Below are 9,171 nucleotides of genomic sequence, written 5' to 3'. Positions count from 1 at the left end.
GTGGGGTCGAGTCCTGATTATTGTATGTGGCGATTAGTATTGCTATGGTTATTGCGAACGTGACTGGGAGCTGAGGTTTTGGTTGCTGTCAGTTCGGGTTGAGGTGGAAAGGACTCTGTGAGACGTTTGGATTATGGAATTGCGTTTTGAGGTAGGGGCTCTTTCCAAAAACTATGTTTTATGTATTGGAATTATTACATATGGATACTAATGTGAGATATTGAGTATTTGGTGATTGTATCTGCCTTATGTATTATTTGATTGACTCGAATGACTATGGATGTTGTTTTGGCTAAATCGTTGTGTGGCTTGTGAAACGTAATGTTTGAAGTCGATTCTTTAAAGATTTGAAATGAGTTTAATCCGTTGAGGATTGGTTTGAATTGAGTCAATTATTTTGATGATGTGAAAGATAGAATGCTCTTAAAATTCAGCCTGGGTTGCTTTAATTGCTCTGGTTTTGATAAATGATTTATTGTTGAACCGATTCTTTAAAGCTTTATAAATGAGTTAAATCGGTTGATATTGAGTTGATTTTTGAAATGGTTTCCTTGGGGTATGCCATTGAGGCGACTGTTGGATTTAGCTTGCTTTTGAATTGATTTCTGGTTTTGAGCTGTTGAAAAGGAATGAGAAACAGTTTAGTTGGGACCCGAACCGGGTGGCAAAAGTCCAAGTTTTAGGGAAGGTGCTGCCGAAATTTCTAAAAAATCCGAGTCTTTATTGAATGTTGTCTGGAAAAACGATGAGTTAAAGACTTCTACTATTTTATTTGAATTATCAAGAAAAGGATGATTCATACTTTTGAAATGAATTATTAAAGAGGAAATTGTGATTTAGTCTTGCTTCTTAAGAAAGGCATTGTATCTCTTTCAGGAGAAAGCTATTTAGATGAAACTTGTGTTTTAAAGCTATTTGAATGTGAAATGGGTTATGCCTTTGAATTTGGCTCGGGGGTTTCAATTAAAGAGTTTTAATGATTTTGAAAAGACCTGATTGTCTATTGACAAGTTTCATTTTGAAATGTTTTGAGAAAGGTTTTAAGTACTCCTTGAATTCTGAATTCTTGCAAGACTAAAACAAACCTTGAACAGTTGAAACGTTCTAGAATTTATCATGGGGATTGAAGTTGGTTTTGCTTAAGTAAAGGAAACGGCTTTGAAAGAAGTAAATGATTACGTGACTCGGTTTGGCTTAGATCCTATTTTCCTACTCAAATCGGAAAGCCAATGTTTTAATGATTTTAAATGAATTTGGTGAAGTGAGTTATGTTATTCTCCCCTAAAGACTTGGGACTCTGCCGAGAAACTTTGTTATAAAATCCCATTGTGGAATGGGCGATTTTGATTGTTCCCAAATTGAATCTTTAACTTTCCATGGTTTTGGAAGTCTTGGAAAGAGGATGCCGAGAGCGGCTTTGTTTTAAAAAAGGAACTTACTTTGAGTAAAAGTGGCTTATGAGCCTGAGATAATTTGAGAAATGAGATCTTTAAAGCCAAGGTTGAAAAGAGTTGAAACTTGATTTCAAAGTGAATGAATTGAGAAAATTGATTTATGGCTTAAATGCCGATGTATGAATTTGATAATGTTGAATGGTAGAAGTGCTATTTTGTTATGAGCCGGAATGGCTGTGTATGCTATTGAACTATGCCTAATTGCCGAATGAGTTGTGGGCCGTATGGCTGATTATGAATTATGAAATTAAGCCGAAGGGCTGTATTTATTGATAAATTGGCTAGTTCTGGATTGAACCGTGAGCCGGATGGCTGAGATGGATGGTGATCCATGGTTGAGTATAAATGCATGTATGCAATTGAATGAATTGTGAATTTAAACCGGATGGCTGAGATGAATGTTGTATGCGAGTATGCTTGTGTTTTCTCTCTGGTTGTAAGGGTGACAGGGCATCGATACCCTCTAATGGCGACAGGGCGCAGATACCCTCTAATGGCGACAGGGCGCAGATACCCTCTAATGGTGACAGGGCACATATTCCCTCTAATTATATTAATGCGCAACAGAGAGACTGTGCCCGGGTTAGCTACCGGACACGTCGGGTTGGCTTGGTAACCGACAGATGATATCATCAGCCACTAGGGACAGGCATGCATCATATGCATTTGTGTGACATTGGTTGGGTGTGCATATTATACTTGGTTTGCCTATGTGATTAATTGCTAACTGTTCTACTTGTAATAACTGTTTGTTTGTGCTTGAACTTCCTATCTGTGTTTGCATCTGGGACTCTGTTGGATTGTGGTGACTGGTTTTTGGTTAGATTGTTTGGGCCTAGGGCCGTGGTTGGAAAGAGATGAACTGATGGTTGATTTCGGTTTTGTGTTTCTGGTTTGGAATAAAATTATGAAAGGCTATTTTGGTTCCGCATAGATAAACCGTTTTGAAAGGCCTTTGAGTTTTTGAAAATTGAATGGTTCTTCTTTCCGAAAAGATTTCCGACTTTACTTTCATTGTAAACCGTTGTTTTTGAAAAGAGGCATAAGACGGTTATGAATCACTGGTGCGGTTATCTTCACGTATCCTATTACAGTAATTCCTAAAAACCCTCTTCTGAGAACCCTTTCGAGGATGATGTTCTCACCCCCCTACATTTTTCCCCTTTCAGGATATGGGCGCAGAAATTACGAAGAGTTTATTTAGTTATTGAAATGTTCCGTATTGATGTAGATTATTTATTGTACCCTCGCCTTTATCTTGATATATTTCTGTAAGAGGGATAGGGATTGTATTGGTTAATGCTTGTAATAATACTTATATATATGTATATATATATATGTATGTACTCTTTATGAGTTTCTGTAAGTTGTATGGCATGTATTGATGTACGTTGTATAGCAAAAGTATTTCTGGGAGCGGTATTGCGGTATAAAGTTTCAAACAGGCTCATATTTTAGTATTAAATAGTATAAAAGTCGTCGTAATGTCCGAGCTATCAGAGTCGCGCAGCCGGAAGCGTGAGCTTTGGTAGTTAGGGTGTTACACAAACCACCACACCCTCCAACTTCTGTTAACTGAGTGCTCATCATTCGAAACTATATATGATATGTTAGTCATGAAGCATTCATGGACCATGGTGTTATCATCATGTATGCATAAATAAAAAAAGTTTCGTCTTTGAACTTACTTAAGTCATTTATCTATTTGTGTGGTATATTGTAGTGTAAAATTATTTTCAATTTGTGTTGTACAACAATATTATGGTCTAATTTAAACTTTTATTTTAGAACTGTATTATGATTTTATCTCATCATTTTTTCTTAGATATCAAGTTGATGTATTTTTATTTATTATTATTGAAATGGATGTGATATGAAATTTATAAAAAAAAACTGTCACTCATCAATTTATTTTATTGTAGTCTTCTATCTCTTCTATTTTTTTATTTTCTTCTTATTCATTTTATTTATTTTTAAATATCACACAATTTATTGTAATTTATATCAATTAATTATAATTCATTATATCAGTTAGTTTAATTCATTAATTTATAATATGCATTATAAAATAGATAATTTGTTACTTATGACGTTAATTCTTCTAAAATCTAAATCTAGGTATAATTATATTTTTACTTTTTGTTTTGATCAAATTATTAATAATGAATAATAATTAACCACTCATATTTTTAATCAAAGTGTTTGGATAATTCTTTTATTTATTAATATTAATTATTGATTTTTTTAAATAAATTGTATTATAATTTTATATTAATTCATAATTGATTAACCATTAATGTTCATGAAGATACTCTAAATTTTATATTTTACAAATATTTTATTTAAATATAATTTTTAAACATAAAAATTTATTATTTTTAATAATATCATACTTTTATTTTTTTTAATTCTAAATGAATATTTTATCAAATACTAATTAAAGTCATCTTTCCATTTGCTTTTACTAATCTATTATCTAATATATAAAATTAAAATCATATTAATGTATTTAGTATTAAAGTTGGTTTGGATTTTTATTTAGAGTGCTTTTCAATTTTTTTTAGTCTAATCCACCAAAATTATTCAATTATGAATAGTCACTTCTATCTTATTTTATATTTTTATATTTAGTCCGATCCGTCTAAGCTATATAATAATCACTTCAATTTTTATATTTTATAATATAACACTAAATACATCTATTCTATTATATAAAAATCGTGTTTTTGCACTTAACGATAAAGTTGACGTGGCATGTTTTGAGAGTATTTCCTAATTTATTTCTTTGAACTCATTAAATAAAATTCATTACAATAAATTAATTATATCAACTAATTAATTTGATTAGATATTAAGTATCATATAATTTAATATTATGTATATCAATTAATTGAATATAATAAATACAAATTAATTTAGTTAGAAGTTCATTGTTTTATAGTCTGCTATATATATAAATATGACAGAATAAAAAATTGTAAAAATAATCTTTTTATCACTTTGGATATTTTAACTCTTTTTTTGTTTTTTTTAATCTTTACGTATAATTTTGTTTTGCGTTAACTTTGTTTATTTAATGATGAAATATACTCATGTTAATTCTATCATATAATAGTCTATGTTTCTCCTATGTTTGATTTATATAGTTACTATTGATCTTGCTGTTTTTATTTTCTTGAATTTTTCTTTATTTTTTTTATGACTTGATAATTAAAAAAAAAAAACGATGGCCAAAGTTGGAGGCTAGAAGTCTAAAGCAGCAACATCATTCCTTAGCATTTTTATTATTAATATGAACTTTATTATTTCTTTTCTAACATTATTCTTTAATATGAGCTTTATTTCTTATTCTTTATTATTATTAATACTTTTATTATTTTCCTCTCTAATTATAAATCTCTTTATAATAATTTTTTGATAGAATATCTTTTTGGTCTAATAGATTTTTTTTCTATTTTTTGTTAAAAATAATATATATTAGAAAAAAAAAAGAAGATACAAATTAAATTTTAAAATTCAATTTTAAATAAGATGTGCAAAGGACAACTATTGAATTGAGATCTAAAATTTATTTAGTAGATTTAAACTCTTTGTATTATCGTCATCGAAAATTTCAAATATTAATATAAAATTCTAGATATTTTTTATCTTATTATTCTTAAATTATACATTATATCGTGTATTTGAAGAGTTTCATTTTTTTTGAAATAAGTGTAACATTACATACTTTTTTAATTTGGATACAAAGAGATAACAAAGTTGAAGTGAGTAACAAAATTGATTATATAATAAGATATAAATTTTTAGAATTTCTAGCACAATTGACAAATTTTTACTCTACTTTTATCTTTTAATTGATTTTTTTTATAATTTTTTCTTGATTTTCTTAATTAATTATGATTGTAATAATTCATCACAAATTTGTATTTTGTAGAGAAATTTTTTCAATCATAAAATACAGAAAGACTTAACCAAAAAATTTAAAACATATTGGTTATTAATCATAAAATAAAAAGTTATAAATTGTGCTATAATTATGTAGTAAAATACAAATTAGATCTATTTAAAATTAATTTTTTACCATTAATATTATATATAATAATTTAATTTAATTATTTATACTACCAAAAGTTATTCTTTATTATATCTCATTCATTTTTATTCATTGATGATCTTCAATAGTCTATTTTAAATAAAAATTTAAATTGATTAAATTGATTTTTTTTCAAGTAGTAATATAATTATTGTGGCATTTGTTTTGCTCAGTAATATTTTCTTTTTTATTTAACCTGATTAATCGTCTCTTTCTTATTTTATGCTAATTTGACTAATTAAAATTAATAAATTTCAGTTATTTTAATTCTTGCAACTTTTTATTCTAATAATATATTTCAATTAATGCATTAATATATATATATATATATATATATATATATATATATATATATATATATATATATATGTGTGTGTGTCTAATAGTAGAAAATCTATTATTTTTTTATATGATTAGATTAGACATATTTATATTCAATTTTTTTATTACTTAATTAGAATTAATTATATTAAAAGATTAAGATTATGATGAATTATTATTATTTTATTACTTTTTATTTGTGATATGAATTCAGATATTTAGTTATTATTATTATTATTATTATTATTATTATTATTATTATTATTATTATTATTATTATTATTATTATTATTATTATTCTATGTGTTTATTTTTATAAATCTTGCTAAATTAAATAAGGTACTGTATATCTTTTTTTATTCCTCTTTTATATACACATAAAATTTATTAAATTAATTTTTTTGTCTAATAATTTTATTTCTCTTCTATTTATATTTATTTTCTTTAATATTTTATTGGTTCTTTTTTTTAATTTTACTTTAATTTATGTATTTGTTCTTATTACACCTAATATTTCTTATTTATGTGTAATATACATTCTTATATATGTTATAGAAATATGATTTGATTTCATTAACTTGCCAAATATTTTTTGAAAAATCTAAAGCCAAATCACAAAAATATATTTATATATTTTTTTAACTAAAAAATGTAATATTTTTTTGCCATATTCGTTGAAATCCTAAGTTAAATATGAATATTGATTTTTGAAATAGAATAAATATATTTTAAATTTTTTGCATCTAAAAATAATATTCTATCAATATTAGAATTATTTAGATGGATAAGTAATAGTGAATATAGAATTATTTAGGATGGATAGAACTAAGTACATCTTTTTATTGAAAATACGAATTTAAAAATATTATATTCAATTCTCAATAGTCAACCTCTAATTGAATCATTGTGTGTTCAAAAGATTTTTGAATAAATGAAATAATTTTAAGTATATAAATTTTTTAAAAATTTAATTAATTCAAGATATTTATTGTCGTTGATTAAAAAAGTAAATTAAAATGACAATTTAATATTTTTGTACTCTTAAAATATTATTTATTTATTTTTCTAGCATTCTTTATCATCCAATGATTACATTAATATAATTTAATTCAATAAAATTATTTATCATCATTTGATTGAATAAAAATTCTATTTTATCTGAAAATTTTAGAATTTCTCTCAACCTCAAGACTTTATGCGCACATCTGAATATTGTTTCCCTGATTACTTTAATGATCTGGTCTGTCTCATATATTAGTTATGAAATTACCGTAACTTTTATTACATTAGTGTCGTAACGAAACCACGATGATCGCCATACTAAAATACTCAACCACATGGATTAAATTTGGATGAGAAAATTCAGAAATTACATGCAAAAATGATCTCATGCATGCCAATTTTCAACTGGTCCAACTTGAATAAAAATTCTATTTTATTCGGTGACAGGCTCACATGAAACTGCAACGGAAACACTCGGACTCATAGCAACGGCGACTAAGTGATGAGTCTGTGGAAGAAAAGAAAAACTTAACAGTGCCCACATATCTAACATGTAATATCCTGGGAAAGCCAAAGGCAATCCTAAAACTTCCACCAGATACGCTACTAGTCCAACCCGCTCCAGGATCTGAAACGGACCGATGTATCGAGGATTCAACTTCTTCGCTTTAATTTCCCTACCTACTCCTGTGGTTGGAGTAACCTTAAGGAAAACATGGTCCCCTTCCTCGAATTCCAAGGGCTTCCGCCTCTGATCGGCGTAACTTTTCTGACGACTCTGCGCAGTGAGTATCCTATCTCGGATTTTCTTAACTTGTTCGGTAGTCTCAACTATCATCTCCGGCCCCAACAAACTTTTCTCCCCAGCTTCATACCAACATAGCGGAGATTGGCATTTTCTCTCATACAAGGCCTCATACGGAGCCATTCTGATGCTCGCATGGTAGCTATTATTGTATGCAAACTCTACTAATGTCATATACCGATCCCAACTCGCCGGTTGGTCCAGAACACAAGCCCTCAACATATCTTCTAGTGTTTGGATCGTCCTGTCGGATTGACCATCTGTTTGAGGATGGTAAGCCGTACTCAAGCTTAATCGGGTTCCGAAAGCCTTCTGAAATGCACCCCAGAACCTTGAAGTGAAATGAGGATCTCTATCAGAAATTATAATGGTAGGCACACCATGAAGTCTCACAATCTCCTTTATGTACAACCGTGCTAACTCCTCAAGAGTGTAATTCATCCGAATGGGTAGAAAATGAGCTGACTTTGTCAATCGGTCCACAATCACCCAGATAGCATCAAATCCGGCCCTAGTCTTTGGCAATCCAGACACAAAGTCCATCGCAATACTCTCCCACTTCCATTGCGGAACTTCTAAAGTTTGCAACGTCCCAGAAGATCTCTGATGTTCAATCTTCACCTTCTGACAAGTTAAGCTCTTTGAGACATATTCTGCCAAATCATTCTTCATACACAGCCACCAAAATATCGCCTTAAATCATGGTACATCTTAGTACTTTCCGGGTGAATAGAGAATCCGCTTTTATGTGATTCCTTCAAGATATCTTGTCGCAAAGTGCCAACATCCGGCACAATGATCCTATCCTTGAATCTCCATAGCCCATCCTGATCCTTTGACACTCTCCACTACTTTCTATGCTCAATAGCTGGCAACACCTTCGGTAACACGTCATCGTTTTCATGAGCCTTTAGGAGTTCGGATTTAAAGTCACTTGAGATCTGCAATCGACTCAAACATAGAGTTCCAGACACTTCTTGAACGCCAATCTTCAGACTCTCGAATTCCTTGAGCAACTTCTCTTCTTGAAGCATCATCCAAGCAGCCTACAACGACTTCCGACTTAACGCATCCGCCACTACATTAGCTTTTCCCGGATGGTAATTCAACTCAAAGTCGTAGTCCTTCAGTAACTCCATCCACTTCCTCTGCCGCATATTGAGCTCTTTCTGATCAAAGAGGTATTTCAAGCTTTTGTGATCAGAGAAAACTTGGAACTTAACTCCATAGAGATAATGCCTCCACACCTTCAAGGCAAACACAACCACAGCAAGTTCCAAATCGTGCGTAGGATAGTTAACTTCATGAAGTCTCAACAGTCGTGAGGCATAAGCCACCATATTACAATGCTGCATCAACATGCACCCTAGACCATTCAGTGAGGCATCACAGTACACCTCAAATGATTCATTTGGCTCAGGTAACACCAACACAGGTGTGGTAGTCAACCTTTGCTTCAACATTTGATAAATTTCCTCACACTCAGGAGTCCAAAC

This window comes from Arachis ipaensis, chromosome B3 (assembly GCF_059453495.1).
Source record: "Arachis ipaensis isolate K30076 ecotype BB chromosome B3, ASM5945349v1, whole genome shotgun sequence".
Lineage (NCBI taxonomy): Eukaryota > Viridiplantae > Streptophyta > Magnoliopsida > Fabales > Fabaceae > Arachis > Arachis ipaensis.
This window is presented reverse-complemented; position numbering follows the sequence as displayed.